A 6,674-nucleotide genomic window follows, 5' to 3' on the forward strand; every position below is an offset into this window, starting at 1 on the left:
GGGGTCGGCGCCTACAAGTCTGACACGGACATGGCTCCTCATCCATTGGCTCTGGAGAAGGCTCCCTTCGGGGAGGAATGTCCGATGGCCACTGGCGTCGGTCCGGTTGTTGCCTCGCCCAAGGTACCGCAGGAGTGCGGGGGGACGTTTTTGGGCGGAAAGGGCTGCGCCCCAAGGCTTGCACTTCCATTCCCTGTAGCTCCTGTACTCCTCGCTCTGCGCTCTCTCGGGACAAGACTATTTGTATTGCCTGTTGAAAAGTCAATGTTGGCTCCGCTAACAACTTTCTCTGGGTTGCTGCATTGTTAATACCGCAAACCAAACGGTCGGGTAACATTTCTGACAAGGTCTCACCATAGTCACAGTATTCCGCAATCCCGCGTAGCCTGGATAAAAAAATCGGCAAGGGATTCTCCAGGGGTCCTCTCAGCGGTATTAAATCGGTAACGCTGGACTATCGTGGGCGGGGTTGGGTTAAAGTGTTGCCCCACTATATTCACAAGTTCGTCAAATGTTTTGGTGTCCGGCGCAGCTGGGTACGTAAGGCTCCTAATCACCCCAAACGTATGCGACCCGCAGGCGGAGAGCAATATGACCACCTGGCGCTCGTTTTCGGTGATATTGTTTGCCTGGAAATAGTAACGCATCCGTTGTGTGTACTGGTTCCAGCTTTCCAGCGCAGCATCAAAAACATCCAAACGTCCGTACAGAGGCATGGTATAATAGAAAACAACTTCCAACCTGTATCCAACAAAAATCCGGAGGTGGCTTCAGCAGTGTAGACAGCTATTCACTTTAACCTTCGTCGCCAGTTTTGTAAGGGCCACGAAGAATCCAGCACGAGTTTTAAGGATACAAAATAATAACGTTTATTTACTATAACAATATATACATAACAGTAGCAGTAACTTCCCTTGCTACCTTCTCCTTCCTGCTGGTTCCTGAACTGGCCAGCTTATTTAAACTAGGAGTTTCTCCGCCCCCCTCATTGGGGACGTTCATACTCCCACAGGATTGTGGGATAGTCATTAGTCCCCAGCCAATCGTAAGTAGGCAGGTTATAACACCCATCTAACCTTTTTTGGACACTAAGGGCAATTTAGCATGGCCAATCTGCCTAATCTGCACATCTTTGCACTGTGGGAGGAAACTGGAGCACCCGGAGGAAACCGACGGGGAGAATGTGCCCACAGACAGTGACCTAAGCCAGGAATCGCACTTCTGACTTGTGCCTTGTGGATGGTGGGCAGGCTTTGGGGAGTCATGAGGTGAGTTACCCGCCACAGGATTCCTAGCCTCTGACCTGCTCTTGTAGCCACAGTATTTATATGGCTAGTCCAGTTCAGTTCCTGCACAATGGTAACCCCCAGGATAGTGATAGTGGAGAATTCAGTAATGGTAATGCCATTGAATGTGAAGGGGTGATGGTTTGATTCTCTCTTATTGGAGATGACAATTGCCTGGCACCTGTGTGGCACTAATGTTACTTGCCACTTGTCAGCCCAAGACTGGATATTCATTGCCTTGCTGCATTTGGACATGGACTGCTTCAGTATCTGCGGTGTTGCGAATGGTGCTGAACATTGTGCAGTCATCAGCAATCATTCCAGATCTGACCTTATGTTGGAAGGAAGGTGAAGCAGCTGAAGATGGTTAGGCCTAGGACACTACCCCGAGGAACTCCTGTAGTGATGCCCCGGGACTGAGATGACTGACTTCAAATAACCACAACCTTCCTTTGTGCTAGGTATGACTCCAACCAGAGGAGTATTTCTCCCGATTACCATTGACTCCAGTTTTGCTAGGGCTCCTTTAAGCCATGGTCAGTCAAATGCTGCTTTGGCGTCAAGGGCAGTCACTCTCACCTCACCTCTGGAGTTCTGCTGTTTGCCCATTTTTGAACCAAGGCTGTAATGAGGTCAGGAACTGGGTGACCCTGGCGGAATCAAAGCTGAGCGTCAGTGAGCAGGTTATTGCTGAGTAAGTGCCGCTTGATAGCACTACTGATGACTCCTTCCATCACTTTGCTGATGATGGAGAGTAGACTGATGGGCGGCAATTGGCTGGGTCGGATTTGTCCAGCCTTTTATGTACAGGACGCACCTGGGTAATTTTCCACATTGCCGTGTAGATGTCAGTGTTGTAGCTGTACTTGAACAGCTTGGCGTGAGCCACGGCAAGTTCTGGAGCACATGCCTTCACTACTATTGCCGTAATATTGTCAGGGCCCATAGGCTTTGGAGTATCCAGTGCCTTCAGCTCTTTCTTGACATCATGCGGAGTGAATCGAATTGACTGAAGACTGGAATCTATGATGCTGGGGACCTCTGGAGGAGACTGAGATGGACATCCACTTGGCACTTCTGACTGAAGATTATTGCGAATGCCTCAGCCTTGTCTTTTGCACAGGTGTGTTGAGCTCTTCCATCATTGAGGACGGGGATATTTATGGAGCCTCCTCCTCCTCCGGTGGGTTGTTTAATTGTCCACCACCATTCACAACTGGGTGTGGCTGGACTGCAGAGCTCAGATCTAATGCGTTGGTTGTGGGATTGCTTCGCTCAGTCTATCACTTGCTGCTTATGTTGTCTGGCAGTAGAAGCAGGATTTGGTCACATGTCCCCTCGAGCCTACTCTGTCATTCAAAATGTACATGGCTGATTTGACTGTGGCCTCACACATTCCCGCCCACCCACACCCCCAATAACCTTTGACTACCTTATTAGTCAAGAATCATAGAACCATAGAGTCCCTACAGTGCAGAAGGAGGCCAATCAGCCCATCGAGTCTGCACTGACCCTCTGAAAGAGCATCCTACCTAGGCCCACTCCCCTGTCCTACCCCTGTGATCCTACCTAGCCTGTCCATCTTGGGGTACTAAGGAGAAATTTAGCATGGCCAATACACCTAACATATACATCTTTGGACGCTCTCTACCTCTACCATTCCTGGCCTAAGTGTCATGATGCAAGATTGAGGAATGGTGGGTGAAGGGATGCCATCTCTTCAAGAGTGCACCAGAACGTAAATGTATTAGCAGAATGAGTAGCCTCCAGAAGCAACCCAGGAGAAAAATCAAAGGCGCATTAAAAGTATCGTGTGTGAATTAATAATAATTGCTTGTCACAAGTAGGCTTCAATGAAGTTACTGTGAAAAGCCCCTAGTCGCCACATTCCGGCACCTGTTCGGGGAGGCCGATACGGGAATTGAACCTGCGCTGCTGCCTTGTTCTGCATTACAAGCCAGCTGTTTAGCCCACTGCGCTAAACCAGCCCCTGAATTTTCGATGACTGTGAGAAATCTTCAATTTGGTGATTAATTGCCTGCTTTCCAATTGTCAATGAGGAGGCAGGGTTGGAATCCAGTGCATTGCAAGAATGACCATTGGCGGGTACATGTGAATACATCCAATCAGAGTTGATAATCGGGCAGCACCGTGGCGCAGTGGGTTAGCCCTGCTGCCTCACAGCGCCAAGGTCCCAGGTTCGAATCCCGTCTCTGGGTCTCTGTCCGTGTGGAGTTTGCACATTCTCCCCGTGTTTGCGTGGGTTTCGCCCCCACAACCCAAAGATATGCAGTGTAGGTGGATTGGCCACGCTAAATTGGCCCTTAATTGGAAAAAATGAATTTGGTACTCTATAAAAAAAATAAGGGTTGACAATCTTAGCTGGAGGAAATGCTGTAGATGTGGTGTATATGGACTACAGGAAAACCATTTACCTGATACCCAACAGGAGATTATTGGAGAAGATTAAGGGGGATGTGATTGGGAAATGGGTAACCAATTGGATTACAGACTGCTTAGAAAGCAGGAAAACCAGAGAAGGAATTAAGGGGAGATAGTGGCATAGTGGTATTGTCACTGGACTAGTAATCTAGAGACCCAGGGCATGCTTTGCAGACCTAGGTTCAGATCAAATCATTGCAGATGTTGAAATTCGAACCCAATAAAAATCTGGAATTAAAGGTCTAACAGTGAAACCATTGTTGTGAAAACCCATATGGTTCGCTAATGTCCTTTAGGGAAATAAATCTGCTGCCCTTACCTGGTCTGGCCTACATGTGACTCCAGACCACCCAGCAATGTGGTTGACTCTTAAAAATGGCCTTCTGAACAAGGGCAATTAGGAATGGGCCATAAGTGCAGTCCTAGCCAGTGATGGTCATGAACAAATAAAGATTTAAAGGCAGTTTTCATCTATGGGCAGAGTTCTCTCACTTTGAGACTAAGTCTCAAATCTGGAACTCCTACCATAGATGAAAACTGCCTTTAAATCTATGGGCGGGCGGTTCCGAGCAGATTGGTGGGATCTCACACCAGGTTCAGTGCTTGGAACCCGATTAGTTATGCACAGGCGAGTTCTCTTCTGGATCTCCTGGCGGGACAGCAGCTGATTCATCCACCCGCAGGTGGCGGGTTCAAATGTCCCAACGCCATATTGAAAACCAGTCCGGCACACTCATATCACTCTCTCCAGCCCCACCTGTCTTCACCAGACCCTCCAACATGTCCAGAACCCAGAGGGAAAAGGCTAGCAAACTCCAGAATCAGAGAATCTCTACAGTGCTAAATGAGGCCATTTGGCGCATAAAGTCAGCACTGACCCTCTGAAAAAGTACCCCTACCTGGTCAAATCCCCCGCTCTATTCCTGTAACCCTAGCTAACCTTTGGACCCTTAGGGACAATTTATCATGGCCAATCCACCTAAGCTGCACATCTTTGGACTGTGGGGGAAACCGGAGGAAACCCACGCAGATATGGGGAGAACATCCAAACTCTACACAGACAGTCACCCAAGGTCAGAATTGAATCCGGGTCCCTGGCACCGTGAAGCAGCAGTGCTAACCATTGTGCACCCTTCGAGAAGAAGGCAACACCAACTTTCAGCGCCAGGACCCTTGAGGCCCTTATTTGGGCAATCCAGGCCCACCGGAATTTGCTCTACCCCAGGCATGGCTCAAAGAAGCAAACCAACCTCACCGCTCCGGCTCGGGCTGCCATTGCCCAAGAGGTTACTGCGGCTGCCACCTGCCCACGAAGCCATCCAGTGCAGGAAGCGGATGAATGATCTCATCCGCTCCGCCAGGGTATGTCCTCTCTCAGCTCCCTCCACTATCACATTCTCAGCATGCTATCATTTTTGTTTCTAAAAATTTAGAGTACCCAATTAATTTTTTCCAATTAAGGGACAATTTAGCGTGGCCAATCCACCTACCCTGCACATCTTTGGGTTGTGGGGGCGAAACCCACGCAAACACGGGGACAATGTGCAAACTCCACACGGACAGTGACCCAGAGCCGGGATCGAACCTGGGACCTCGGCGCCGTGAGACTGCGGTGCTACTACTGCGCCACCATGCTGCCCTCTCAGCATGCTATAATGTATTCAAGTGGCTACTCTCTTCATGGATCTCACACATTCAGTCGCAGTGGACACATATCAACATTCACTCTCTAAACAAGACTTTCACAAAACCACCATCCCATCCAGACTGGAAACGTTAGCTCCCTTCTCTCTCCACAGATGCTGTCAGATCTGATGAGATTGTTCAGCATTTTCTGTTTTTGTCCCATCTGTCTTGTTCCAACCCCAATCTCTGTCCCTTCTGGGTAGGGCACACCACACACAGGAGACATACATTTCACCTAACCTTAGCACCATCCCGTCTCATCACATCTCTTCCTTTTGTCCCCATACAAGCCAGACCTTCGCACAACCAGTGTGACGGGGAGGGACAGCAAAGTTTATCGGCCGCGCCAAGTTTGAGGCAGCCACAAACTCTGGTGGTCACCATCAGGATGTGGGTCACAAGGGGGCCAGGCACCTTGACCTCCCTCCAGGTGCACCACCTCCTCCAAGAATCATGCCGAGGCCTTCTGGCACCCACAAGGAGGATCAGCATTAGCCGGACACACCGGGGACTTCCACTCAGGACAATCAAAGGGTGTTCAGCCGCTCACAGACCCCTGTGCCTGCACCAACTCCAGAAGTGCAAGCTGCTGAGGGTGCTTCATCTTGAGCAGGAGACCCTTATGATCATAGAATTTACAGTGCAGAAGGAGGCTATTCAGCCCGTCGAGTCTGCACCGGCTCTTGGAAAGAGCACCCTACCCAAGGTCGGACACCTCCACCCTATCCCCATAACCCAGTAACCCCACCCAACTCTAAGGGCAATTTTGGACACTTAGGGGAATTTATCATGGCGAATCCACCTAACCTGCACATCTTTGGACTGTGGGAGGAAACCGGAGCACCCGGAGGAAACCCACACACACACGGGGAGGATGTGCAGACTCCGCACAGACAGTGACCCAAGCCGGAATTGAACCTGGGACCCTGGAGCTGTGAAGCAATTGTGCTATCCACAATGCTACCGTGCTGCCCCTAATGATGCCGGGCCTCCCCAGGGCTCAGCCCACTGAGGATGTCCATCAAGGTCATCGCAGGCATCAGGATGTAGCAATCAGCAGGCTACCTCAACCCCTGCTCCGGATGTTGGAGTTGCACAAGGTGTAGTGGTAGGGTTAGGAACAATTTTGAAGTTTTGATGTCACTGTAGACCGAGTGGTCACATGATGACGCCGCTATACTGGCTAATCCTGTTTTACCGAGTCTGTCTTCCCAGTACTTTCCTGAAGCCACCAGCACTGCGACTTTGTGTGTCCAACTT

This window comes from Scyliorhinus torazame, chromosome 16, assembly GCF_047496885.1.
Source record: "Scyliorhinus torazame isolate Kashiwa2021f chromosome 16, sScyTor2.1, whole genome shotgun sequence".
NCBI classification, from domain to species: Eukaryota; Metazoa; Chordata; class Chondrichthyes; order Carcharhiniformes; family Scyliorhinidae; genus Scyliorhinus; species Scyliorhinus torazame.